Here is a 26,128-nt window from a genome sequence, read left to right on the forward strand (position 1 = left end):
GGCTGCCAAAAGAACCAATAGATCTGTTTTGGAAAAAGTGCAGCCAGAGTGCTCCTTGGAGGCCAAGATAGCCAAACTTCGTCTTTCATACTTTGGACATATTGTAAGGAGGGACCAGTCACTGGAGAAGGATATCACGTTTAGTAAGGTGGAGGGACAGAGAAAAAGAGGAAGACCCCCAGTTAGATGGATTGACCAAGTGGCAGCATCAATGGACTCAAGTGTGGCAACAGTAGTGAGGTTGGCCCAGGATTGGGCAGTGTTTCGTTCTGCTGTGTATAGGGTGACTATGAGTCAGTACTGACTCGATGGTATCTAACAACAACAACAGCCCTCCTCAGTCTGTGGAACCAAAGCCTTTCATCTGACCTAGTTTAATTATGTCTTCAGGAAGGCTCTCAGCACTTCTGCTATTCTCCGCTGCTTGCTTGGATTTTTAACTTTACACCTTGGATTCTGTCAACTTTCCCACATAGTTAAAGTCCCTGCTTGTTTGGAGTTGTTTCCGAAGACGATTAGCCATTTCCCCACAGATATTTAGTACTGAGACAGAGAAGATGTCTGCTTTCTGTAGATTCCTACACTATCTTATTGTGAAATCATCATCTTTAAAAGGCTAATACAGATTTTTTTAAATCACATATTTCCATCTCATACTTCCTTGTTTTTCCCCCATTTCATCATAAGAAACTCCTTTTATCTCTTTTCTTGGTTTTGCCCGCATGCACACACATTTTATTTAGTCATAATGTTGGCATGCACCCATTTAATGTTTATAATTAACATAGCGATTAAGAATTTTACAAGCTGGAGCTTAAAATCTATTTTGACCTCCTTTTAGAGATAATGGCAAAGAAAAGAAACAAATATTTAAAAACCCATTTAATTTAATCAGTTCCAAAGAAATTTTGGGTAAATTCAGTTAAGTTTAAGGTGGTGTACCTGTCTCTCTGTTCCTCTAGGTTTGTGCTAAATTCCTACAGGTCTCTCAAGTCATCATGACCACTGTTGGGAATAAGAGGCATCTGACCATGACTAGACAAAGCCCAGACAGGAAAACAGAAAGCAAACATTAGTATGGGCAATTGATACATTGACTATGGAAGGACTGAGAAGCCAAAAGGGACAATGTTTATTACCATCATCTCTAGGGTTGGAGGGATTCAGGGTAGGTACAGTGTTCTAGGGTCCAGAAGCCAGGGTCCACTATTGGGAGCTAGAACCATGATGGCAGAGGCTACTTGGTTGAAGCTAGGACTATATTGGACAGGAGCTAGAATCACAAGTGAATACAGTCACCTGAGGAGATGGCGCTCCAGCCGAGATTCTGAAGAGAGGGAGACATATCCAGACTTCTCCCCTATTCCTGGACTCCAGTCTTCCCTCAGTGTGTCTCATTGACCACACCTACCTAGAGGCCCACCACTCGTCTGTCAGTCGGTCTTACTGTGGTGTCTTCAGTATCGCTGTGATGCTGGAAGCTGTGCCACCAGTAGATTAAATATCAGGATGGTATGACCATGGTGGATAGTTCTCAGCACAGCTTACAGACTGTGACACATTAGGAAGGAGAGGAAAACTACATCTGAATGGTTAGCCACTGAAATCCTTATGAATAATAGCTGAACATTGTCAAATACAGTACCAGAAGATGAGACCCTCAGATTGGAAGGCATGTGAACTATGACTGGGAAGTGTTGCCTCCGCAAAGTAAAAAGTGACCATAATGATATGAATGGAGCAAAGCTTTGGGGACCTTCATCAGCTGATGGGGTGCAACTCAAAATAGGGAGAAACAGCTGTAAACATCTATTAATTATCAGAACATGGAATTTACAAAGTATGAATCTGAAAATATTAGAAGTTGACAAAAATGAAATGGAACCCATAAAGATTAATATCTAGGCATTTGTGAGCTAAAATGGACTGGTATTGGACATTTTAAATCAGACAATCATATAGTTTACAATACCAGTAATGGAATGACAAATTGAAGAGGAATGGCATCACATTCATTGTCAAAAAGAACATACCAAAATCTATCTTGAAGTGCAATGCTGTCTATGATAGGATAATATCCATACGCCTACAAGGAAGACCAGTTACTACTTCTATTATTTAAATTTATGCACAACCACTGAAGCTAGTGATGATGAAATTGAAGAATCCAACCTATATCTTCAGTCTGAAATTGAGCAAATATGCAATTAAGATGCATTGAGGAGGTCCCTGGGGCCATCAAGGGAGAAGAGCTGAGTGCAGGACCCTACCCAGAGTAACAGTGATACCAGGGATGATGACATGGAGAAAGGGAGTGGCTGGGGACTCTAGACCCAGAGAGGGAGAGGGGCTGTGTGCTGTCCGGGGGGCAGGCTTGTGGGGGATACCCTTTGGTTGGTTGATGAGGCATGGAGGGGATGTAACCATGGCAATGAAATGATATATGATAGGATGAATGTAAAGCTAATGTTCTCCCATGTAAACTATCACATAATTCACAATAAAACATAAAAAAAAAACAAAAAACAAAACAAAACAGGGGAGTGGTTGATCTTACCGTCCAGAATCAGAAGACCCTAGGACCATCAAGGGAGAAGAGCACAAGCAGAATGAGGGACCTTATCCAGAGAAGCAGAGATGCAAGAGAGAGAGGCAGCGGCTGATGACTCTAGATTCATGGGAAGAGAAGGAATAAAAGCAGGTGGCCATGAAACAGACTTGTAGAATGTGCCCTTTGGAGGTAAATTATTATATGAATAATAGCTGAACATTTTCAAATATAGTACCAGAAGATGAGACCCTCAGATGGGAAGGCATGTAAACTATGACTGGGGAGTGCTACCTCTGCAAAGTAAAAAATGACCATAATGACATCAATTGTTCATATGCAAGTTCATGCTGAAATAGAAGAAAATTAAAACAAGTCCCACCTAAATTTAGAGACCATCGCTATAACAGATTTAATACATTAGACACTAATGACAAAGGACCAGAAGAATGTGGGATAACATTAAGAGCTTCATTCATGAAAAAAGCAAAAGTTTATTAAAAGAAAGAAAAGACCAAAATGGATATTTCATGAAGGAATTTTGTCTATTTATTTGCCACATTTCAACAATTCTAGTCTAGAGAGGTGCTTTGTTGGTAGTTGTTAGTTGTCAGTTGATTCTGCTTCATGGTGATCCCATGTGTTATAGCGAAGAACTGCCCCGTAGGGCTGGGCTCTCTTTTACAGGAGGAAATCGCCAAGCCTTTCTTGCGTGGTTCAGCTGGGTGGGTTCAAACTATCAGCCTCTAGGTTCGAGTCAAGCCCACCTAGGGACCTCTGGAGACATACCTAGCATGGAACACAAAACCAATCACGATTGAGTAGATCCCAGCTCATGGCAATTCTATGTGTTTCAGAATAGAACAACACTCCATAATGTTTTCAGTCTTTTTTCTAGGTGTCTCTCGATGGATTTGAACCATCCGTGTTTTGGTTAGCAGCTGAGCTCATATCCATTTGAGCCACCTAGGCATTCTAGCACAGAGTATGTTGTTAATAAATATTTATGAAAGAATGGTTTCTCTGTGCCCTTACCACCAGTGCTGCTGCTGTTATGTGCTGTCGAGTTGGTTCCAATTCATAGTGACCCTGTATAGGATTTCTGAGGTTATAAATCTTTACTGGAACAGAACGCCTTATCTTTCTCCTGTGGATTGGCTGGTGGATTTGAACTGCTGACCTTGTGGCAAGCAGCTCAACGTGTAACCCACTATGCTACCATGGCTCCTTACCACAGTGTTTTCTATTACTTCATAAAAAAAATAAAATAAAATAGGTCTGATGGTGAAAATAGTAGCATTGATATTTAAAAGTCATAAACTTCTATATCCTCTGTTCCTAAAGGGTTAATAAGCCACTGCAATTGGATTTAACACTTAAAAACTATTCTCCAAACCAAAGTAAAGCAGAAGTAAGGTGCTATTGAGCTGAAATCTCTGGAGCCTGGAGTTCAAGGTGTTATTACCTGAATGTGCTTACGAGTCACCTAGAACCAAGCCCTCAGACCAATGGTAGAGCTTTTCCTAATATTTTTTGCTACAGAGGCTACATCTTTGGCTATTTTTTATACAGAGCTAACTTACTGACTCAGAAAAAGGAGGATTTTTTTTTTCTTTTCTTTGAGGATTTATAATATATATGCTTCCATCAGCCAACCCCAGGAGAGGGGACAATGACAGGGAGTTTGGGCGTCACCAGACTTCAAAGATGCCTTGAAGACTTGTGTGAGAGATGGGCCCTGGGGGCTCCATGGATACAGTTGTGTGTGTGTGTGTCTGCAGCAAGACTTAGAACTGATTCATTCCAGTTTGACCCTTTGCTGAGAATTTGCATTTCCACCCAGGGTATACTGAACCGGAAGCTACATTTGAACAAGATCTTGTAGATTCTGAATCAGTATATCTGGGCTGGTAAGGCAAATTCTTGGCAGTGGGTAGAACTGGAATGAGCAAGTTCCAAGACCTGGCCTGTAGTCAGTCAAGAGGAAGCTAGGAGCCCACCTAGAAGACTCCCAAATCAGGGTTCTCTCTTGCGTGTTCTTAACTCAGAGGGCCACCAGATGCATTGTGAGAGGAAAGGAGTTTTCAATGATTTCCAAGCCACTTTTATCTCATGCCACAGGACAGAAAAAGAGGGGGTGGCTTTCAATGGAAAACCAAGGTTCTGGAAAAGCAAGTAGGTCCAATATTCTAACAAGAGTAGGCAAGCCAGAATCTCCACACCTGCTTTCCCATCAAGGTTGGTGGCCCAGACTCAGGAAGCCAGTGTGGGTGGGCATCATCATCAAAGCAAATAGCCTTCCCTTTGAAGAATTTCAGGAAACAAATTTCAATGGAGATTGAAATTCTCACACGTCCAAGAAACACCACTGGATATAGAGCTAAGGCAAAACTTCTGCTAAAAATATAGGAGGACACACCCATTCTCTTTTAGACAGGAGAGTTGCTGTAGATTTGGAAGTTGTGGGATTCTGGATTCCCTGCATTCTGTTGGTAATGTGATTGGAGATTTCTCTCCATTACGTGTGTTGGTGCCCTCACCTTCTCTCACTGGCATAGCTGTGACTACTTCCTGTCCCTTGTCTGCATTCCTTCCCTCATTCTTCTTGCTGGTTATCAGAGGTATCTGACTACACCACTCCTTCCCCTACGTGGAATTCTGCAGAGGCTCCCTATCACCTTTAGGAGGAAGTGGGACTCTCAGGCCCACCACTTCTGTACCACTGACTGGCTCCTTGTGTTTGGTCTCCAGGTCTCCGGACACAGTGTTGTGTAGCTGACTCCCTCGACCTCTTCTCCTGTTTATTCTTCCTCTTTGCTCACAGGACAACTCGTTCTTAATTTATCAGAGAACTTTTCTCATAGCATTGTAATCTTTGCTCTACAAACAGCCCTCTGAAATACAGCTATGTATTATTAAATAGATATTAATGGAGTCCTGGTGTGGCGCTGTGGGTTAATGCGCTGGACTACAAGGTGAGTTTGAACCACAAGGTCAGTGATTCAAGTTCACCAGCCACCTCTTGGAAACCATATACAGGGTCACTGTGAGTTGGAACCGACTCGATGGCACATAACAACAACATAGAATAGATATTATTATTTCTGAGTTGATTTTTTTTTTTAGATGAGAAACTTGAGGGTCAAAGAAGCTACAGTTCCTTATCCAGATCACAGAGCTACTTAATGAAAGATCTGGAGCTTAAAGGAAGCAATGCAGTGGGTCTCTTCCTCACTTCTCTAGATAAAAGGACAGCTGCTGCAGCAGCAGCAACATCTATTTCTCTGTTTTCGAGAACCTGTGTTCGAGACCCCTTCTCCATTGATCTGATCCAGAGCTTAGAGAGAACTTTAGTAGTGGTGAAGATTGGGACCTCGACTTGACTTCTGACAACTTGTATTTGCATCCAGGGCTGCAAAGCCGTTCATTCTGGTTGAACTTCTTGCTGAGAGTTAGCATTTATACCCCAGATATTTGTTGCTCTTGTTGTTGTTGAGTACTCTCAAGTTGGTTCCGACTCATAGCAACCCTGGATAGGGTTTCCAAGGAGTGGCTGGTGACCTTGAACCACCAACCTTGTGAATCAAATGAGCTTGTGGTCCAGGGCTTATCCTACAGTGCCATACCAGGACCCCAGATATACTTAATCATAACCTGTATTTTTAAATTATTATGTGTAAAACCCTTAGGAAAGCTTCAAGAAGAATCAGTGATACAGATTAGGTGCTAGCTAAGATGACCATTGAGACTCTCAATTGCTGCCTGCAATATAAAACTCCTTCTGAGAGATATTGTTCCACCACAGCCTTTGCTGCTTCAGTGGCCCTGCCTTGAATCTCTTGAATCACTCTTCTCCATGTGCCCTATGGGTGGTCATTTGTCCAAGAGAGGGGAGATGACCCATAGATTGGCCCATCACCCTGTCTGCAGTGGGAGCTGACCCAGTCTGCAGTGGGAGCTGAGGCTGGAAGACTATGTGATGTTTGGGGGCAGCAGCAGGTGAGGTGGGGTTTGAAGTGTAGAGGAATCTCCCTGGGGAGATTCAGAGAGAAGCTAAAGCTGCAAGAGCGACTCTGAGAGAGTGGGTGGTTCCTAAAGATGCCGAGGCTTCTGTTGACTTTGCTGATGTCTCAATGGCTCTAGTTCCAAAATATAATCGAAATCTGTCACTGTCTCCATGCTGAGGCATGATTTTGTCTTGCCTGGTGACTTCAGTGGCCTTCTAACTGGCCTCCCTGCTTCCTCTCTTACCCTCTTCAATCCAGCCTTGACAATGTGGCCAAAATAACTTTATGGGTATACAAGGGGACTTCAGAAAGTTCCTGGAAACATGAAATTGAAAGCTAATGGAACTTTTAAATAAAAGCCCCTCGTGTATTGTCTTCAAACCCTCCCAGTATTTCCCATGGCATTTGGAAGACACTCCTCTGGTGGAACTTTTTAGTGGTCTCCTTAACACTGTCAAGTCTAGTCACACTGGCTTCTTGAATACCCCAAAGTCCTTGTGGTCTCAGAGCCTTTGCATTTGCTCTTTGTGTTGTCTCTGGCATTTTCTTCCACCAGGGCTTCTTCCAGAGTGACTGGTTCCTCCAGGTCTAATTTGAATTGTCATCTCCTTGGACAAGCCTTTCCTAATTATCCTGTGAAATGCTGCTCTCCCCAACCTCAGTCACTGTTTACCACATTGTCCTATGTGGTAGTCATCACTATCTAAGATGATCCAGGTTGTTTATCTGTTTCTCTCTTCAATACCTGACTCCATTGATTGAAGGAGTTCTTTATTGTGGTTGATGTTGTTAAGTGCTGTCAAGTTGGTTCTGGCTCATAGTGACCCTGTATAGGGTTTCCAAGGAGTAGCTTGTGAGTTTGAACTGCTAACTTTGTAGTGCGAACTGACCTTGAGGTAGAGTGCTTATCCTAAGATACCACACAAGAGTGGTGCAAATGTGCTCAGTTGTGGACCAAAAGATTGGGTTTGAGTTCCTGCAGAGATTCCTTGGAAGAAATACTTAGAAATCTACTTTTGAAAAATCAATCATTGTAAACCTTATGGAATACAGTTCTACTCTGGCACTCATGAAGTCACCAGGTGTGAGTTGATTAGATGGCAATTGGTTATTTTCCACTATTGGAATATAAATTCCTTAAGGGAAGGGGACCTGTCTGACATGTTCCCTGTGGTATTTCTAGCAGTGAGGACAGTGCAAGGAACCTATTGGTTATTGGTGGTTGTATGTTGTGAAATCGGTTCTGACTCAGCAACCTTGTATTGGATTTTCGAGGCTGTAAATCTCTAAGGGAACACACATCTTTCTCCCTCAGAATGTCTGATAGACTCAAACTTCTGACCTTGTGGTTAACAAACCAATGTATAACCCACTATGCCACCAGAGCTCCTTAGTGGAAGCTGTTAGGTACTCAATAAATATTCACTGAATTTGTTTAAAAATTTTAATTTATAATTCTACTTTCAGTACATGTATGTCTCCCTTTTTTCTTAAGACATTGAAAACCGAAAGTCTACTAAAAGAAACCTGATCTTGCTACTCAAAAAGAGCTCTGATCTTACTGCTCAATCCAACTTCCTGAGAATATTGTACTCTGAGCCTCTTTCTTCTCTAAGTTTGACTCCTCCACAGCCCAACTGATGTGCTCGTGCCTTCCGTGGGTGTTTCTCAGCGGCCTGTTTTTATAGCATCTCCCATGCTTGCAGAAGTGCCAGCCACTTGAGGCTGGGAAACCAGCGCTGGTCCACCCACTGCACCCACCCCCTGCAGCTGACAATAAACTCCTTCCCAACCACTGTCTATTTCAGACAATACCCCATTGTCTCAACCCACTATCAGCCTGGTAAATTGTCTCCTTACATCTACTCTCTAGTCACAGGAATGTGGTGGTGCTGAGTGAAGGATTCTAAAAGAAAAGTTGGAGGACCATGGACCAGGGAGAAGAGGGAGAGAGAATCAATGTGCCAGTCCATCTTTCTACATCACTATGCTGCAGATGAAGATGCTGAGGTCCAGAGAGGACCAAGAAGTGACTTCTAAGTCATTCTTCAATGATCTGGCAGGAGGAGTGGCAAGACTAAATGTGGACTGGAGGTTGCGTAAGAGACAGCACAATGTAGGTGGGGGTGTTGACTTACTGTCTTCTGTGAAAACTTCTAGCTTTAGTTAGCTGACATTTATTGTCTTCAAAAGCAAGACTTTAACTGCTTCTCAAAGTTCTGATTGATATTTAATAGGATCACAACAAATTAATTTTTTAAAATTAAGAAACAGATTTATGAAGAAACAGTCCCGATGCCCCTGCCACCTGAGGACTGTGTTTGTGTTCAGCTTACCTGTCAGTGTCTCTCCAGCCCCAAGCATACTTCCTGGAGAAAATGTACTGGATGAACAAACCCTGAATCCCCTAATTTGAGAGCCTCCTATATGTACAGGTCTACAAAGTGTGGATTGGCAAAGAATATTGAATATATTATGGACCAAGAGAAGGATAAACCAATTGATCTTAGAAGAAATACAAGCAGACTGTTCCTTAGACATGGGGATGGTGAAACTTTGGCTTGCTTTCTTTGGACAGGTCTTCAGGAAAAACCAGGTGCTACAAAATGTCATCGTGTTGGGTCCCTTGGGATGCAAGGGTGAATAATTGTTACCAGGGCTGATTGTGAGGACTGGAAATGCAAAGGTGGACATTTTATAGCAAGGAGGGGAGTGATTAACCTTTCAGTCTAGGAGTGGAGGGCCCTGTGACCATCAATGGAGAAGAGCGGAGAGCGGGACCCCACCCAGAGGAGCAGTGAGGCCTGAGACTGAGACAGAGAGGATGATGTGAAGAGATGGAGTGGCTGGGGACTAGGGATCCAGAGAGGGAGAGGGGCTGTGTGCTGAGGACTGTGAGGGGTGGGATTGCAGGGTATATCCTTTGGTTGGGTGATGATGCATGGACGGGATGGTAACTATGGTAATGAGACGATGTATGATGGAATGAATGTAAACCTAATGTTCCCCCATGTAGACTATCACACAATACACAATAAAACATAAAAAAAAAAAAAAATGACATCATGTTCGGTAAAACAGTGGGTCAGCAAAAATGAGAGGAGCCCTCCATGAGATGGATTGACACACAGTCATGACAGACTCACAACCATGGACTCAAACAAACCAACTGACCAGTGGTCACTTACATGGGGCAGGACAGGGCAATGCTTCATTCTGTCATACAGAAAGTCCCCATGAGTCAGAGTAGATTCCTGGCAGCTGACAACAACAACTCACTAAGCAGAAAAAGAAGGAATCGACGCTCTATTCTCTCCTTTAGCTTTTGATTTGGCTGTAAAAGATCTGTAGCTAGCTTTGTGACCAAAGGCCAGTTATTCAACTCCTCTGAGCTTGTTTCCTCCTGTATGAAATGAAAATAATAACAGTACCTATTTCAGAGAGTTACTCTGGGACTTAAATAAATTCAAGTATTTACAGCACATCTTAGAATTGCTTGATAAATTGTAATAGTTTTATCAGTATAAAATATAGACTTTCCAGAATTCAAGTCATTTTGGATTGTTAGATTTCCTTGGTAGCCCTGAATTTGTTCATTAATTCCATTTAAAAAATTTATATGAAAAGCTTTATAGCCTACTAAAATCTTCTCTGCCCTAAAAGACCTTTGTTGAATTCAGAGTCATCATTATGGTGGACCCATCATGGTGGTAGGTTAATGAATGGATGAGATGTGTGCATAATTGATTGCTAAATAGTCCCAGATTGCCTGGACTTTTTGTCTTACCTTTCAAAGGTTTATCGGTCTCTTCTCTTGCTATCAGATTGTTTTCCTTTCTTATAGTAGTCAGTTTGCCAGTTGGTAGGGATCAATGCCTTCCTCTTATCTGCAGTGGATTTGGAAACAAAATAATCAGCCCCATTAAAAATATAAGTAAGCCAAGAGCACATAGTCTTCAAGTAAGAACTTGGCGGCTACGTCCTTTATTACAAATCTTTGTGCCATCTCCTTTGACTTCTCAGGGATCTCTGTAATTTTTCTATTGTGCTTTCTTCAATGGGACCACAAGATACAGATATAAAAATCTCTCAGCATAAGTATTTATTAATTAAGTGAAAGGAATAAGAAAACAAAATCAGATGGGATCTAATGTACCATATATTTAAGGGATATGTGTGGAGAGGGAGGGTGGGATATAGAAGCATAGTATGAGAAAGAGGAAGACCCCAAAGAGATGGATTGACACAGTAGCAGCAGCGATGGGCTTAGGCATAGCAATGATTGTGAGGTTGGCACAGGACTGAGCAGTGTTTCATTCTGTTGTGCATAGGGTCACTATGAATCAGTACCAACTCAATGGCACCTAACAACAACAAGAAGAAGCATGAGGTTAGCTTGGCAGGTTTGAGGAGACAAAGTGAACTAAGTCTTAGAGGAAAGAAAGGATGTTGGGTGGGAATAAATTTAGCCTCATTCAGGAGATAGAAGAGAGAAATGGGTGCTTCCATCTCTGCTGTCCCCACAAGCTCATTTTCCCCAGCCTGATGCCAATATTCCAACTCACAGCAACCCTTTAGGGCAGACTAGAATTGCTCCTTAGGGTTTCTGAGACTGTAAGTCTGTATGGGAGCAGCTAGCCTCATCTTTCTCTCGTGGAACATCTGGTGAGTTTGAACTGCTAACCTTGTGATTAACAGTCCAATGCTTATCCTACAATGCCACTTTAGGGTCCCTATGAGTCAGAACCAACTCAATAGCAATGTGTTTCTTTGATGCCAGCAAGTTGCTTCTAAAGGCTTTACTCATCTATCTATTTAGCTATTCACTGAACAACCAATGTGTTTGATTATTTTTCAGGTACAGGGGGTAGGAAGAGAAATAAGGCATGACCCTGCATTCAGAGAGCTCTTCTTGTATTCTAAGTACAAAAAAAATTAGGCATTGCATTTGATTCCTATTTCCTTCAATCTGAAACCCATTAAGATGTCTAGTTGATTCTGGCTCCAAGGTATTCCTCATTTCCATCCATTTCTCTTCATCAACATTGCTACCATTCTAGTCCAATGGCCTCTTGTCTGGACTCTGAAATTGTCTCCTAAGTGAACTCCTTGCTTCTATTATTATCCGTTCTCCATGAAGCAGCTTGAGTGATCTATTCAATCAGAAATCATGCCATGTTACTACCAAACACAAGACCCTTCCTTCGTTTTCAGCAGCACTCAAAATACAATACAAATTTCTATCAACAGACTCCAAAGCCCTGTCTGACCTGGTCCCTGCTCACTCTCCAAATCGTCCGGTACTACTCACTCTTCTCGTGGTCACTAGGTTTCAGGTGCTTACCTTCTTTCTGATCTGTGAACATGCCAAGCTTGTTCTGCCTCATGACTTTTGCCTTAGCAGCTTCCTTTTCCAGAATGTTCTTTGATGATTTTTCTATGGAGAAAGTCTTCTCTTCATTCAGATCTCAGGTTAAATTCCTCCTCCTCAAACAAGTCACCTACCCAATTGAAGTTAGCCACCTAGTCATTCCCTGTCACACCATCCTATTTTTATTTTATACAGAGCTGTAATTATTCTGTCAAATTATCCTGATTAAATATGTGTTTAGTTTCTATTTTCACTGTCACTATGAATTCAGGAACTTTTTCTGCCTTGTTGATTGCTGTATCTATCAATGTTTATTAAACAATTAACTTCTTGCAGGACTGAGAGGATCATCAATGAATTAATGACTAGTAAGGGAGATAAACTTGGAAAAAGATAGTTATGGAGTTGTGTGGCAACTGACTTATGAGATGAGTTCAAAATGCTTGGGATCCTTGAGGAAAGAATCACTAATTTCCATGGACGTTGGTGGAAATTCTTAGAGTGACATTTGTGTAGGTCCAAATGATAAGGTATGGCACTGTGGGTTAGTGCACCAGACTATAAAGTCATTTGAACTGCAAGGTCAGCGGTTCAAGCCCACCGGCTGCTCCTTGGAAACCCTATGCAGGGTTGTATGGGTCAGAACCGACTTGACAGCACTTAACAATAATAACAACAAATGACAATATAGGGATGGGTGTTTCCCTTTTCTTCTGGCTCTGCTGACCAGCTGGGTTTGTGTTTAGTTCAGAGACAGCTAGAGACAGAGTAACTTTTTTCTTTTGCTTAGGAAGCTGCCCCTCGGATGTCCAGCCCATGTAGGATAAGCTGACTAGACCTAGTGTGCTTCCCAGAGACCTCAGATTGGAGGTTTTTGCCTCAAGTTTTCTTGAGGTTGAATGAAAGATTTTCTTTTAGAGACAAAAGAATATGCCTTCATTCCTTAAAATATTTCACAGTATACTTCCTCTAGATATCCCCTAGGTCTGAAGTAGGACATCCTAGATTGTCTTATTTGAAGACAGGAGAGCTGAGGTACAGAGGGATGGATTAGTTTTAGGAGTCAGAAGCTAAACTGAGGAAGTTCCTTGCTCTCCTCCATTTCAATATGCACTACAAATATCTCACATCATCTGACCACCCTTACATGTCACTTTCCTATTTGCTGCTGCTGACTGATCAAGACCTTGCCTCCTTATTCACCTAAAGACCAATGACTATTATTAGTTTCCTTGGGCAACCATTACAAAATACCACAAAGGAGATAGCTGTAAAGACCAGAAATGTATTCCCTCACAGTTTTGAAGACTGAACATCCAAATTAAGGTCTTGGTTGTATTGATTCCTCTGTGGGTTTCTTTCCTAGTTCCTGGCAACTGCTGGTGATCCCTGGTACTTCTTCATTGCTTTATAGATGCATTGACCTCCCTTGTCATATTGTGCCTCCCACTTTGCATCTGTCTATGTCTGCACTTGGCTTTCTCAGACTACACTCAGAAGCGATTAGGTTTAGCATCCACCCAACTCCAGTATGACTTCATTAACCTAACAAAAGAAAAAAACAAACAAACAACTATTTCCAGACAGAATCGAATTCTCAGGTACCACCTAAACCAATAAAGCACAGGTAAACATCTTTCTGATATTCTCTGATTTCAGCCAAGATCCATTGGACATCAGCAATGATATCCCTCGTTCCACGGTCTTTTCTGAATCTGGCTTGAACTTCTAGAAGTTTTTTGTCAATGTATGCTTGCAGCTGTATCTGTATTACCTTTAGTAAAACTTTACTTGCATGGGATATCAAAGAGATTGACCAATGATTTCCACATTCTGTTGGGTCACCTCTCTTTGGAATGGGCACAAATATGGATCTCTTCCAATCAGTTGGCCAGATAGTTGTCTTCCAAATTTCTTGGCCAAGATGAGTGAGTGCCTCCTGTGCCATCCACTTTCTTGAAAGATTTCAACTTGTATTCCATCAATTCCTGGTGCCTTGTTCTTTACCAATTCCTTCAATGCACTTTGGGATTTCTCCTTCAGTGTCATTGGCTCTTGATCATAAGTACCTCTTGAAATGGTTGAACATGAACCATTTCCTTTTGGTACAGTGACTCTGTGTATTCTTTCCGTCTTCTCTTGATGCTTTCTGCATCATTCAATAGTTTGCCCAGAGAATCTTTCAATAACGAAAGTCTTGCATTTTTTTCTTCAGTTCCCCCAGCTTGAGAAATGCTGAGCATAAGGTCACTGTGAGTTGGTACCAACTCGATGGCACCTAACAACAACAACAACAACAACCTAAACCAAAAGTCTTGAGTCAGTTCTGACTCACGGTGACCACGTGTGCTACAGAGCAGAATCTTTCTCCATAGGGCGTTCTTGGCTATAATTTTTTAAGAAGCAGATTGCCAGCTCTTTCTTCAATTGCAGCACTGGGTGGGTTAGAACTGCTGACTTTTAGGTAAGTACTCAGACAAAAACTGCTCCAACCAGAAACAGGCAATCTCTGGTACTAGGGTCAGGATTTTAACCTATATTTTGAAGGGACATAATTTAATGCAAAACAGGGTCCAGTCAGGATCTCTCATGCAAATGTGAACTAAGTTCCAAAAGCTGTAGGCAAATTGTGTTGGATGTTTGCACGGAGAGATCCTGAACTAGGTAGTCGAGAGTGGCAGTCATGTTGAGGTAAGGAAAGGAGAAGAGAAAAGGTACAATCTTTACCTGAAGGCATGGATGGAGTAGCTACAGTCTCTGGACTTGTTATCTGTGGGTGATCTAGTCATACTCTGATTCCTCTCCTTTGATTTCTAGGGTATTGAAATCATCTTTTCTCTAAGTGACAGGGACAGGTTTGGGGTCTGGAACCTAAATGAGTATGTTAGTTTCCTAGGACTGCCCTAGTAAATTATCACTAACTGGGTGGCTTAAAATGACAGAAATTTATTCCAGAGGCTAGAAGCCCATGCTCCCTTCTAAGGCTCTAGGAAAGAATGCCCCATTGCCTCTTATAGCTCATTGGTGCTCTTGGCTTGTGGCAATCTCTGTCTCTATCTTCACATGGCTTTATTCCCTGTGCCTTGAAATCTTTCTCTATATAAAGACATCATTGTGTCTAAACTCTAATCCAATATGGTGCTGTTTTAACTTAATTACTTCTACAAAGATCCTATTTTCAAATAAGGTCATATTCACAGGTGTTAGGAGTTAGGACTCAAACATGTCTTTTTTTGGGGAACACAATTGAAACCACAACAATTGTTGATTGTATATCAGTTTTTAGTTTGTACATCCTTAATTGAGGCAAAACTGGTCTTAGATGGGATCTTAAAAGCTCATGATTGCCCATCTACAGTGCAATTATTGGTCTTTATATGCGGAGGAAAGAAGAGTGATGAGACCTGAAGACACTTGGAGTCAATTAGTCCAGTGGACAAATGGACCATGTGAACATCAGTCTCCATGCCCCCAAGACCAGAAGAACTACTTGATCCCTGGTTACCACTACCAACTTTTCTGAAAAAATGTGAAACAAAACTCAAAATTATTAAAGTAAAAAAAAGACTGACTTACTTGTCAGAAAGAGACTGGAGGAACCCAATACTATGGCCCTCAGTCATGTTTTGGGTCTGGAACTGAACTCACCCACATGGCTCAATTTTCAGCCAAAAGGTATAGAGGTATATATGGAGGGGCAACAACACTAGTAAGGCAAGTATTCTCACAGTGGGGAATGGTCAGCAATTCAACATCAGCATTTACCTAAGGGCAAAGTTCAGAAGGGTTGGGAAGGAGAGCAGAATGGAAAGAAGAATTCTAGGAAGGAAGTGGGATAACCGATGTTACATGGAGAGGATTGTGATCAATGAAATGACATGAATGGTATGATTGGTTGAATGTAACACTGCTGATCTGCTCTGTAAACCTTCACTGAATTCACAATAAAGTTAAAAAAAAAAATGGCCTCAGCAGGCATCAGTAGGTGTTAAGTCCTTTGCCACTGGAACTCTCATATGGAAGCACAGTGTGTGTGTGTGTGTGTGTGTGTGTGTGTGTGTGTGTGTGTGTGTAAGAGAAAGAGAAAGAGATTGATTGAGAGAGATTTCAGAACACCCATAGATTAGACTCTGCCCTTCTGGAGCCTAGTATATAGGTACAAGAGGCATGGTGACAGGAGAGAAATGTTTTCCAGGGTGCCCATCCATAGCAGGTGAAAGGTTTTGCATAGAGTGGTGGAGAAACCATCTGTGGAAATAAGCCAGTGCCTACCTGGACCAGAGGAAGAGAAACATGCACACCTGTGACCACAACCTGCTGGCTCACCATCAACCAAATATCTTCTTGTTGTTAAGTGCCATCGAGTCCATTCTGATTCATAGCAACCCTGTATAGGGTTTCTGAGGAGCAGCTGGTGAGCTTGAACCACTGACCTTGTGGTTCAAACTGACTTTGCAGTCTAGTGCATTAACCTGCAGCACCATACCGGGAGTGCAACTAAATACCTAACCACCTGATTTTTTCCTCTTTTTGGATTTGCGGGCAAATCCTCATCATTCCAGGAAGGGGCAAATTGGGTCTGTTGATATAAGTTTCTTCTCTATTTACAAACAAATGCTAATCTATGTTCATATCTTATACTCAGAACCTGTCTGTGAGGGAGAATATTGACCTCCCTATTTTATAGATGGAGTGCGGGTGTGGTGCTCTAGGATAAGGTCGGTTTGAACCATAAAGACAGCAGTTCAAACTCACCAGCAGCTCCTCAGAGACCCTATACAGGGTTGCTATGAGTTGGAACCGACTTGATGGCACTTAACAACAACAATTCATAGATGAGGAGATCTAGGTTGACAGTAAAGATCTTGGGGCTTATAATGGTAAGAGGAGATTGCAGTCCAGGTTGTCTGACTCAGGTCTTCATTCTTCTAACCTGTCTTGTACTCCCTAGAAGTGAATGCATGATGTCACCCCTTACCAGTGCCCTGCTGACCATTTTATTTGCATGGTCTCACAGAGACTTGTAGGAATCAATGAGGAAATTGGCATGCTTTTCATTTTTGTCTTGTGACTGGTCTCTATGGTCTCCTCTGGGGTAGGACCCAGAAGTGTCATGTATGTGTTTGAGTGAGTATGAGTCGAAATGCCCTTTCACCTCAGTTGTAATTCCTTTACTTCTGCCATCCCCACAGCCTTGCAGCTGGGTCCTCTGCTCCCAGTAAGAGGGTCTCTAGCCCCTTTCCTACTGCCAAACTTGAGCTGGGGTGATTAGAGCTGGCAGGGTTTTGACTGGGTATTGTCTAATCTTTATCAGTGCCTCCTTCTCTGATGGCAGACAGGTGCATCTCTCTTCTTGAGCTGAAACTTTCTCCCACCTTCCAAAGCAGGACTGGCCTAAACAGGCCAGTTTGTCCTGTGTACTGAACTCCTGTTCTAGTAAACTGTCTGGGTCCACAGCACCTAGCTAGTCCTTATCAGGTAGTAGTGTGGGATGGCCTGCCTGTGGCTGTGAACAGACTCTGCAGCCTGTTGGCATTGAACCAGAACCAAAAGGACCCCTTGCCTTCTCACCTTGGCTACTCCATGTGATGAAGCAAGTTTTGATTGGACAATGAAGTATCAGGAAAATACAAGGTCTTACCGAAGCACCTACTCTAGTGTTTCTCCAGATATATCTGATCTGCTCCTTTGCACCATCTTTTGGGATCTACCCTAAATAAGGAGATGAGAAGATTTTTGATTCTTGTTTGTAAATAACACTAAATTCCTGAGATTCCTCCCATGTGGGCGCTTGCTTTTACACTAGAATGTTCCATCAAGGAGCTGAACACAAACCTCTCCTGTTACAAAATGCCTCTGGGGAGATATGAAAGAGGAATAAACAGTTGGTAGAAGGGTCAGTTGAGGGGTAGGATGCACTGTCCTCTCATTTCTGAAGACCTAGCTAGAGCCCTGATCTGCAGGTTCACGAGCACAGAAATGACACTTGGCATGGGGGCCGATTTCAGTTCAGTGTTGGAAACAAAAAACTTGCTCCCAAATCAGAACTGTTCTTTATGGAAAGGAGCTAAGCACTGTCTTGGGAAATTGAGAGTACCACACTTAGAGAACTGTTCAAACACACTGGACAGCTCCCTGACCACACCTATCTAGAAGATTCCTGAATTTACAGGGAAGCTGAGCTAGGTATCCAGACGCACCCACCCTCCAATTCCTGTTCTCCAACGAAGCGGGCCTTTTAAAAGTGTCGGCGACATCTGTCCCGCGGACACAGGGCGCTAGCAGGCGGGACCTGGGGCCAATCTCAAGCAGCAGAAGCTCTGGAGAGGCCCCTGCCTCTCTCTCAGGTCCCCTAGTCTGGGAAAGGGCTCGGGACCCTTGAAAGGGACCGGGATGGCGAGCCTGCCCATTGGCTGAGAGGCGCCATTTGAAAGACACTGGTTGGCTGAGGGGAGGGAGGAGGAGGTGGTTTCCTGGGTAACGCGAGGGCGAGGAGCGGCTGCAGAGGCGGCTGCCGCGGCTCAAGAGCGCGGGCCGGAGTGTGGTGGGAGACCGACTGTAGGCGGCGGCTGGTGAGGTCGGCGTGGGCGCAGGTAGGAGCCCCTTGCGCCATCTCCCCAGGACTGGACAAGGTAGGGCCGCGTCGCATCAGGACCGACCGCGGGAAAGTTTGAGGCGTTGCCGGACGGGCGTGAGAAGAGGGTTCTGGATGCTCTGTGCCGGGCTCTTGGGGGCCGGGGCAGGGCTGGGCTGCTGGAAGGGAGAGCGCTGCCGGATGCACACGGAGGGCTGCGGGGGCCACATCTTCCCTGCAGGGCCCTGGAGGAGGATTCAGAGACTCCGAAGCCTCCGGTGCAAAACACAGAGGCCAGGCACACGCCGTCGGCCCGCGCCCCTTGTTCAGAGATGCGCGGGGAAACTCTTCCCCTGCCGCTGCGGAGCTGGAGCGCAAGGCGCCGGGCTCCCAGCGTCTGGGCGCACTTTACCCCGCCCGGGCGACTCCGCACACGCCCCCAACCCGAGTGGGTGTGCGTACCTCTGGGTGTGCGCGCCTGATACCCGGTGCATCTCCTGGATGTGTTCTGTGATTCTGGGTGTTTTCTGTTGATGTGTCTTAGTGTGACACCCCCATCTGTATGATTGTTATCTCTGGGTGTATCCACGCGTCTGGGTTCCTTTCTGTTTGCTGGTGGCGTGGGTGTCTCTGAACGCCCTCTCCGGGTGCTCGTGTCTGAGTATCCCTGTTTGTGGCTCCTTCTGACTGCGTCTCTATGTGTTTTCGGTTTGTGGGTGTTTGTTTCCTCTCGAAGTGTACCTATGAACCTGTGTGTTCTGTTAACACCCCATAAAGGAATCCTCTTTCCTAGCCACATTTGTCTCTGAATGTAGTTCTGGTACCTGCGTGTGTCCCTCTCCGAGTGTTGTCTGAGCTTCTGTAGGTATCTGGGTGTAGTGTGTGTGCCTCTAAGTCTCTGTGTCTGTCTGGATCTCTGTGATTAGTACCCCTATGTCAGTCTGTGTGTGAGTCTATTCACTGTGTCTGTCCGTGTGAGTGTGTGCGGTATCCATGTAGGTGGATTCCAGCTGGGGGCTTACAGGCCAGGGATCGGGGTTCCCCTGGCTCCGGCTCTCCCACGCTCCGGGCGCTGAGTAACCGCGGGCGATGGGTGGGGGCGGCGGGGTAGGGCGGGGGGCGCCAGAGCTCCAGGAGCCGCCGCACCTCCGGGTGTGCGCTCCGCTGACCAGGCTCCTTTCTTGCTAGCAAAAGGGACCCCGTCGGCGGCCGAGGCAGCGGCAGTCCGAGCCTCTCAGTTGGGGCCCTAGTGACTTATTTTTGTATGTGATCCTTTCTTTTCTTCGGGGAAGAGGCGGGAGCATGCTCCATTCGCCGTGCGCAAATAAAGGCGCTGGGGTGGGCGGCTGGGTCAGCCCTCTCCCGCGGCTTAGCAAGAGTGGAGGGCTCAGTGGGCTCACTCAAGGAGCAAAAAATACCTTCCCTAAAACAAAACAAAACCCCAAATAAAAATCCCAGCCCAGAAACCATCACATCTACTTGGCTCGCGCTCTTACATCGTATGTAACTTATTTATTGATTGATTAATGAAAAGCTAGGTCTCTAGAAAGCTCCTCTGTTTCCCCGATTGGCGCTGAAGGCTAATTAAAAATGCTGTGTTGGTGATGAGTGTTAATTAGACCGTTGCAAAGAAGGATGCACCGTTATTTCAGAGGCTTAACTCCAGTTATAAGATGAAGAAGTCAGGCTTCTCTTTCTTGTTCCCTAGCCTTTAATCCAGGTTTAAAAACAGTCCCCCTAGGTCTGGCAGCCGCGGGGGGGGGGGGGTAGGGCAGTAGGATTTGGAGCTGGAGAGAGGTAGAAGAGTCGGAAAAGGCCAAAAGGGGCTTTGCTCAATTTTGAAAACTTTGGAGAATTGAAGAAGGATGTTTCAACAAAAGCATAAAATGGACTTACAGATTTAATATCCGGGAAACAAGGAAGGAACACGTTCCATCTGCACAGTTCTGGTCTAAGGCTTGTCTGGCACCTGGACCCCCACACTGCCATTCGCCAGGGAATGGACTTTTACTGCAGAAAGAATCCTCAGTGCTTCTGTCCAAGGGGGGCTTTCCCACTAAAAGTAGACCTTTTGTACCTCCCACCCACCCCATATCCTGAGCTATACTTCCAAACCACCCTTTAATTTCCCTCCCTGCCCCCCAGGGGGTTTTCAAGAAGACTGGAAGGCTTCTGGCAGATATGGAACGGAAAGCCGAAGCCCTTTGGAGGCTGTTTGGACCAGGCAGAAGGGAGTCTGGCAGTGTGTTCAGGATGTCTTCAATAGGCTAGGCTTGTCTTCCAAACTTCAGGGAGCTGCCAGAAATTGCCCACCATGCCCCTTCCCTTCCCATACCTACTTTCTGCCACAATCGTGGCCAGCTTCTCCTGTCTTCCCTTTCCCTTTCAGTTGCTCGTGGTTAACTTTATGACAGGGAGAGGAGAAACTGCTGATATATTGCTGCATTTAAGGATCAACTCAGCAAAAAAAAAAAAAAAAAATCCAGTGAAATAATCTCTTAGTTCTGCCTCTCAGCTCCTTTTTAAAAGTGTATTTAAACTTTCTGAGATTTCTCTAGGTGGTAAGAAGCCAGGGCTTTTGCATCAAGCCTTGTCCTCTCAAGGTCCCTGTTCTCCACTCTGGAAACAGATTGAATGTGGCAGCTGATAATAGTATCCATCCCCACTTCTCCTCTTTCTTCTGAAAATCCTCCCCAACCTGGCCCAGCAGGAGGACAAGGGGCCCAGAATGGGAGGGCCTGACTCCCAGAAATAAAAATCAACAAAAGACTCACAGGAGGTGTGGAGCATCCTGGCTGATGGGAAGGCATTTCTGCAGCGACAGCGTCTGTCCCTGTGAGCACTTGGGCTGTGTGAACCGGCTGGTATGATGGGATGTGACAGGGTCTCACCCCGGGTCTGGTGTGGAGTGCAGACCTGTTTTGGAAAGTGAGTGAGCCCTGTGCTTTGAATGGAGCAGCCGCTCTGGAGCAGGGCTTTCCAGGCAGGAGACCCTTCTTGGCATACTGCTTTTTTTTTTTTTTTTTCTTTTATTATTATTCATGAGGAGAGCCAGGAGCTGTAAAAAGTGTGGACTCTGGACACAGACTGCTTGTGAATAGCAAGGAAACAGTGATATTGCCAGGGCAGTGTGGATCTGAGCAAAGGCTCTGAAGTTAGACCTAGGTTCAAATTACATTCCTGCAACTTCAAGTTGTGTGATTCTATGCAACTTACGTGACTTCTTTTATTGTTTGTTGCCTCATCTCAAAATGGGGCTAAGTATCTCTTAGGGAAACAAGATCATTGGCATAACACAAGCCTTTGCTTTGTTGACTGAATGAATAGGTGGACCAGTAGACACAAGGCCTGGTGTACCAAAGTGTTTAATAACAGTTAGTAGTTGCGATCTTTTTGTTTTTTATTTGGTAAGAGGTTATTCTTTTTTAAAATGAACATTATTTTTTAGTGAGTATATACAAAGCAAAACATGCACGGATTCAACAATCTTTACACATACAATCCATTTCTATTGATTACATTCTTCAAGTTGTGTAACCATTCTTGCTATTTTTTTACAAATGATTCCACAACCATTAAAGGGCATCATGCTTGGTAGAGTGGAGGATCAGAGAGATAGGAAGACCCCCGGCAAGATGATTGACTCAGTGGTTGCACCAGTGGCTCAAACAGAACAACAATTGTGAGACTTTTGCAGCACCAGGCAATGTCTCTCTTTGTTGTACATGGGGCTGCTGTGTGCTGGAACCGACTTGATGGCACTTAACAGCAACATTAAGATAAAAACAGTTATCTTTTAATCACTGACTCTGTGACAGCAGGTGCTTGCTTGATCTTACCAATCAATCATGGGCTATCATTACCCCCACTTTATAAAGAAGAAAACTGAGGCTCAGAGAGGCTAGTTATTTGCCTAGGTTCACACAGTAAGCAAAAGTTGCATTTTAAACCTAAATCTGTATCTAGTTTGGGGTCTCTGCCCAGGCTCAGGAAAGGGTAATAATTGGAAACTGCTTGCCAGAACTTATTTACATTGCATTTGGAGCTATACAAGGAACGGTCTTGATGCTTCAGTTTTCCCAGGGATCCTTGAAAAGGTTGTGGAGTTGGTGTCTGCTTTCTGTGTTGTTGTTGTTAAGAACCAATGAGTCAGTTCTGACTCACAGTGACCCTGTATAGGGTTTCTGAGGAGTGGGTTGTGGGTTTCAACCACCCACCTTGTGGTTAGCAGTCCAGTATTTATCCTACAGTGCCACCCCAGGACTGCTATGAAAGAGTTATTGTTGTTAAGTGCCTTCGAGTCAGTTCCAATTCATAGCAACCCTGCACAGGGTTTCCAAGGAACAATTGGTAGGTTTGAACTGCCAACCTTGTGGTTAGCAGTCCAGTGCTTATCCTACAGGGCTACCCTCTCTCTGTAAGCTCAACTATTTGCTGGGCCACCTGAGGGCTTCTTTCATGCTGCCTCTAATGTCAGCTGCCCTTGGGTGTACCAGATGCCCCTCTTCTAGACGTTCTGTTCCTCATTGATTCTTGCCAAATTCAGGGTATTCAAAATTTGGGGATTTACTTGCCAAAATCGTCTCTTTGAGAGGGATTCACCTGTGAAGTCTTTCTGTAGCATCTCTCCCGAGCATCTGCCAGTCCTCTTCCTCCTCATAAGAACCCTTGTATGGCTGAGTCTCACATCTGCCTCTTAACCTGCTTTGGCACTGAGCTGTACGGAATCTCTTTCTACCCAGGTTAAGAGCTTGCTAGCTGTTGGATTTCAGCTCTGCCTTTTGTGATGGGGCATGGCTTCGGCACCATTCCAAAGTAGCCACCAGTCAGGACAGCTGCAAGGGAGGGTCTGTGGGCTTCTCTCTGTGCCCGCCATGTCCGGATCTGGCCACAGCTCTCCTGCAGACTAGGGCAGTCTGAGCTGTAGACTGGCTGGTACATTGATCAGAAACACTGGCAAGAGACTTCAGCTCCACATCAGGACTCCATTGCCTATTAATAAAGGGGGTGATTTTCCTTGTTTCTTTCTTTTTGGGTGGTGGTGGTGGTACTAGTGATGTGTGAAGAGGAAATCATAATGACTTCATTGTATAGTTTCCTGAGGAGTCTCAGATCACTCATGGGAAGGCACACCTAATACAAGTGGAGTATTTTCCTTAGTGAAGAGGTTCCCTCTTTTCTCCTCCCTCCCTGTCCCTCTAGCTTCTGTGACGTCAGCCAGAAGGTTATTGGGTGCCTCTGCTGCTTGCAGGTTCCAGGGAAGGGACGGTGGCTCTGTGGCACAGTCAGTTCCTGTTCAGTCCTCAGACCATCTAGGCTGCTCTTTTGCAGTCTCCCCAGTGGACACTGGTAATCTTGTTTATCACACACTGCCTCCTGCAGCTGTAACTAGGGGAAAATGTTGATGCTCTTTGCTCCACAGATCACTGCTTTCCTGTCTCATCATACCTTGGTGCCTTATTTCTACGATGAAGATGATGCACCCTACCTAGGTTTGAAAGGTAACAACTCATTTCCAGCTCCGGTGGGCTTTTGGCAAGAACAGGTACTTCTCCATGTCTCTTGTCATGAGAAGTGGGGAGCCTGTGAGGCCCCTAGAGGTTGCTTGTTCATGGATGTGCTCAGAGTATTGATGGACTTGGGTGAAGATCTCTGGCTGAGACTTGGCTTAGGTCTCACTCTATGGCTTCAGATGGTGGGGGCGACTGCTCAAACCTGTGCTTCTGCATTTTAAACCTAAAGCTAATGATGAATCTGATCATTGAACATTTTCTCCTCAGGTATGAGTTTTACTCTATGAAGGAAGATCACAGCCCGGGAGGGAACAGCCTCTGTGATGAACGCTCGCAGGAACTGTGAGGGGCGGCTTTCTGCACAGTGTTTGTGGTGATTTATGGGAGTCAGAGGCTGCTGGAGAGGGATGTGGATGTTATCGGCTCCGTGGATTAAATGCCCATTTACATTGTTATTGACATATAAATTATTCGTGCCAAGGAGGCAGTGAGAAAAGGATTTCTGGGCAGTAATGTGGCATGCACCCCAGGATATGGACTTGTCTTTGCCTAAATCTGTCCTCTGGGCTCTCATGAAGTGGGTCTCAGAACTGAAGTAAACCCAAAGTCCCAGTTGTCACAATGCCAGAAGCAGCCACCTTCATTGCTAAGACAGCGACGGTGAGTGAGATTCCGGAGTGGAGTTTAACAAGTCGGGAAGACCTTTGAAGACATAGCACTGATTTCCTTGGCTGGCAGGAGCAGTGTGGGGCAGCGTGCATGTCTCACTTTTGCCTGGGTTCTTTTGTTCCTCTGTGGATTTGGAAGCATCACTCAAGAAGAGAGGGGATTATTTTCCTGGGAAATGGAATCGGTTTCTGAGTGCGGTCAACAGCAGAAGAGAAAAACAGTTACCCATGGACTGGAAGACCAAAAGAGGGTAAGTGCAGGATTTTATTGGTTGCTTGGTTTGTGGTGCTGATTAATTTCCATATGTGATTCAGAGGTGGCTGTAAGGACTGTTTAATGATGGTGCTGGTTTGTGTTCCTCTGGTTAAGGAGGCAGATTCTCTGGGTAATGTGGAGAGCATGCTGTCTTGTCATTTTCTACATCCTGGTACTTGGCTTCTGTCTTGTCTTGGTGGTTGGCTATAAGAAATAAAAAGAAGGGGGAAAATTCAATCACGGACCAAGAGAGGCAAAGACTTATAGGCTCTAACCTAAGAGAGTCAACCCAAAATATTGGTGTTCTTGACATATAAATATGAACTGATTTGTACTGTCAGATATGAACTGATTTGTACTGAAGACCCTTTTGGAACTGACACACTTTGAGCACCTTTTGGGGACTGTTGCTCCTGACAGCGGTGGTTTGGTTTGAATTATTCTCTGTGTGGTTTGGTTTGAATTATTCTTTGTGTGGTCTGTTGGCTCCTGTGTTCATGGATCAAATACATATCCAACTCTACTCTTTGTGAGAATGTCACAGCCATTTAAAGTGGCCTGTTGAGCATAGGTCATTTGATGTCATTGGTGTGAAAGCTATAGCCACCCAGGACCTGCGTCTACCAGTTAAAGTTCAACTTGTCTATAAAGGCAGACATGTTTGTGCATAGTGTTGAGTGGCTGGTTGTCCAGGAAGAAAGTTGAAGCTGTACTGACTCATTCCCAGGAGGATAAAGAACAAGGACCAGGAGGTGGTAAGGGGTAACTACAGTTCAAGCAGAAACTAGTGTCCGTGTTCATCTGAAAATAGCGTCTAATATTTCCTTTGATATTTGTGAATGGGAAAAAAAACAACAAAAAACCCCTCTGTTGTCCTCTCAGTGTGTTTGGAGCATTTCCTCATTTCCTGGGTCTTAAAGATCAGCTCAGCTTTTCCCAGGATGAGATAATGTGCAAGTAAACACTGACCTGCTCCTCTTCCCTATACTTTTGCATGGCATTTCTGTTGCTGTTTGAAGAAAGGATTTTTGTGCTGGGTTTTCCTCTGACTTTCCAAGAATCAAGCTAAATGTAAACAAACTACATTAAAAAAAAAAAAAAAAAGACACTAATTCGACTCCTAAAATAAATGAAAACAGATAAAATCCACTCCTGAAAATGTACTCACTATGATGCAGGAAGAATGTTTGA

The sequence above is a fragment of the Chrysochloris asiatica genome, unplaced genomic scaffold (assembly GCF_000296735.1).
Source record: "Chrysochloris asiatica unplaced genomic scaffold, ChrAsi1.0 scaffold00083, whole genome shotgun sequence".
NCBI lineage: Eukaryota > Metazoa > Chordata > Mammalia > Afrosoricida > Chrysochloridae > Chrysochloris > Chrysochloris asiatica.